General features: G+C 36.6%; 1 long non-coding RNA gene across 2 annotated transcripts; it reads right to left on the bottom strand.

Moving 5' to 3' along the window:
• Window positions 1–1,039: 1,039 nt before the first annotated feature.
• On the bottom strand, window positions 1,040–3,317 carry LOC129730688 (uncharacterized). Of its 2 annotated transcripts, XR_008728910.1 has the most exons (4): window positions 2,373–3,317; window positions 2,114–2,232; window positions 1,935–2,048; window positions 1,040–1,866 (listed from the first exon to the last, which is right to left on the bottom strand). It is a non-coding gene; the product is annotated as an uncharacterized LOC129730688 (long non-coding RNA). The 2 variants fall into 2 exon arrangements; XR_008728909.1 differs by lacking the exon at window positions 1,040–1,866 and having other exon boundaries at window positions 1,985–2,232; window positions 2,373–2,704; window positions 2,775–3,305.
• Window positions 3,318–3,557: the final 240 nt, after the last annotated feature.

Raw genomic sequence — 3,557 nt, 5'->3', positions numbered from 1 at the left:
TTTACTACCAAGAGCGTTTTGATTCAAAATGATTCTCTACATCTTTTAAAATCATCAGAATACAAATATTTTGAAAAATGTTTGAATTAGAATTTTCATAAAAAAATTAATCTACCATAAAAAAAAATATTTTTCATTTCTTCATCCTGGACTTTTTTTTAAAAATTGCGTATTAACGTCAAGTTTCTTTAAAAAAAAATTCAACTCTTTTTTTTTAATTGAAATTTAATGTTTACCATTAATTTTTTTTGGTCAAAAAATTTTTTTTTGTACAGTGTATATTTTTTTATGATGCATTTTTGATTCGCTACAACTCATTCTCAGACAGTTTTTCTATACAACCAACGGTTTCTGGGCTACAATGCTTTGAATAAAACCTTTGCCAAAAGGCATACGCCCTTTTAGAATGTAACTCATGGGTGTAAAAAATCTCTCCGCCGGTGAAAAATGCTCAGTTTGCCAAGCCAAATACGTGTGCAATGTTTCATTCAAATCAAAAATGGTCGATTAAATTGTGGTGGATACGGTCCTTTTAAGATAAGCGAAAGAAAGTAAAATAAACTTAAGTAGTGTAAACACTGTGATCAGCATAAACGCTATCACGCCACCCGCACGATGAACGGGCGACGGCGATTATGCTGAGTACAGCATTAAAGGTCACGTATCGATCTGCGATCGTACGGCCTGTATAGACTAAGGAATAGAAAGAATAAATCACTATTGAATCGACCGTACACTCGAGAGGTTCGAGTTTTCTTTTGGTAACCGAAACACACATAAACAGATATATATATAATTTCAACATTTCATGGCGATTCTGCCAGGAGGCGATCAGAAGATTCCAGGAGATCGCAGGATCAGATCCAATATGTCGTGGTCCTTATTGCCGCTACAGGCAATGTACAGTTCGGTTTTGCCAGGAGTGGGCAAAGAATGAAAAAAAATATACACCTGAAACTAAGTGAAACAAAGTGAAACATAATTAAAAAAAAAGGGAAAAAAATCCCCAAAGTGCGCTAATTGGAGAAAGAACATATGAGCCGACCTGATTTTAGGCGGTTACAATTAATTTCCATTCTCTTCCAAAGAAGGATTAAGAAAAATCCTAAATGGAAAAAACATCTTTGGAAAAACTTGTCATTAATATGCATGGACAAGATGATGAAATCATTTCTCTTGTCAATTTGTTTCAACATCGCAAGTGTTGAAACTTGAAATTCCATCCACCACTCATGTTATGAAAATATGAAAAGTGGATCATAATCAAAGAAGGTATTGTTTTGATTATGGAGGCAAAAACAATACCTCAGTTATTAAATCGAACGCAAGTTCGAATGTTTTAAGTTTATATTTACAGCAAAAAACTCCAATTCGCGGATGTTTAATCAAAACATGCAACCGAGCGGATTTACGAAAAAGTCAACAACGATTGCATCAGCCGTGCACGGGCACGTTCGCGAGGAAAGAGACGGAAGAGCGGCCCGCTCTCGTGAGAAGACGACGCCGCGGGAAAATTCGGAGTGACCGGAGTAGCGGCGAATACTTAAGCTGGGACTTCAAGGAAGTCCGAGGTCGTTATAGTGATACCCCTCGTGAGGCAGGTGCCTACGTCGTTATAGATAGTCCGCGGTTCGTTTAGGTGTTAACTCTTAAGTTTTATTCCGCGAGGCAGAAGTGATGCCCGTTGTTTAAGTTTCGGTTTAGTGTTTAAGTGATTTAATATTTTTTCAACTTAACTGATAGATTAAAAGTAATTAAAATCGAGCAGATGTAGTGCAGTTAATCAAAGGACATATCACATCCAGCAGTAATAGTGTCTAACCACTCGGTACGTATTCCGCTTCATTGGTGACAGCGCAAAAGAGCCTGAAAAGATAGGCTCAGGTGCGCCGTTTTCTGGCTGGGCCAGTAGTGAAAAGGTAGAAAAAACTTACGTGCTTAAGTGACTTTGACGTATCGAAAAAACAGACCCAAATCAACGAAAGTGAATGCCACGAAACATGCAAGTCCAATATTTCTAAGGGCTCCTCCTCGAAGATGGTCGAAACCTAAAAGAACAAATAAAAAGGATTAGAAGAAGAAACAGTGAAAGTGTTAGAGGAACAATAATAACAATCCGAGATCGACTGTTGACCAGTGTTACGCGAATTCAAGTTTTCGAAATCCAATCGCAATAGATCCCACGGACAGGGAGCAGCTCACAGGGCACTGGAACCAGCAACAGGATTCAACCTACAAAAAAAATGAAAATAAGGTAAGATCAACCCAAGTGGTAACCAGCACAAATAAATTAACCTCCCGCTTTAAGGCCCTAGTTGGAAGACCCTAATTCTATTCTTGGTTCATAATCATAGAAAAATACAATTACTTACCCATCCAACCTCACCGCCATAGCGGACTGTTCACCACACTATTCTGGCACAGAATATTCCACTTTCTGGCACAGAATATTCCACTACTACGACACTACATTCTAATCCGTGGCTAGTCACACGCCACTAAGATAACCTCAGAATTTTTTTTTAATTTAATGAACAAATCAAACTAAAAAACCAGGGGTACCGACCCGTACTGCCCATACCGAAACAAATTAAGAATGACGACAATCAATAATGCATAATTGCATTTTTATTAGTCGATTGACACGGTTTCACACATACCAGTGAATCAAGTCCATCGAAAATTTTCCAATTGGAATGGAAACCTAAAAATATATCAACTCACAGTGGGTCAAACACGTGAGTTGATCACATAAAATAACATCAATAAAATACCTTTTCATTCGAGTTCCTCACAACTGGACTCAAAGTAAACAGCGAAACCAAAGATCAGAGGATCTAAGGTTCGAAACAGGAACGTTTTTTTTTTTTTCTCTCTCTCTTTTAGTTTACTAATACATGATCAAATTTTTGTTATTTCACATCATTACATGAATTTAACTTTTACAGCTAAATATCACAAAAGATGACAAGTGACAAGATGACAAGATAGATGATGACACAAATATTAATCCACTGATGACAGGCATCGCCAAATTGTATAGGATTAATCACGTCTCCGATACAGCAATAATCGCGGAACGCATATGAGTATGCGATTATTGCGAACAAAAGTGGGAAGAAGAAAACTAAAGCTTCATCATGACCTACGTCAATAATTGCAAAGCTTAGTAGCTACGCGAGACCTTGACCGTCAAACAAATGGCACATTGAGCCAGTAATGAAAAAATAAAAGTCCAAAATTAATTTTCACGGTTGAAACACAAACGGCAATAAAGAGTGGTCAAGGCATAATTAGGAACTACGCTTAGAGGGAAAGAAAAAAAAAAAAAAAAAAAAAAATAATATAATTATCTTTATATATTAAAGGGAAATGTTTCTTCACAAATGCATAATTTGAGAACAGATAGAAGAAATTGCAAGACTATTGGTGTTGTTTAGTTCGTCTAGAGCCCCGACGGGTTTATAAATAATAATAATAGGGGAATTCCACTAGAAAAGATAATAAAATATTAGCAATAAAATTACAAATTTGACACATACTCATCGGAGCAAAGC

The sequence above is a fragment of the Wyeomyia smithii genome, chromosome 3 (genome assembly GCF_029784165.1).
Source record: "Wyeomyia smithii strain HCP4-BCI-WySm-NY-G18 chromosome 3, ASM2978416v1, whole genome shotgun sequence".
Taxonomy (NCBI): Eukaryota; Metazoa; Arthropoda; class Insecta; order Diptera; family Culicidae; genus Wyeomyia; species Wyeomyia smithii.
This window is presented reverse-complemented; position numbering and strand designations above follow the sequence as displayed.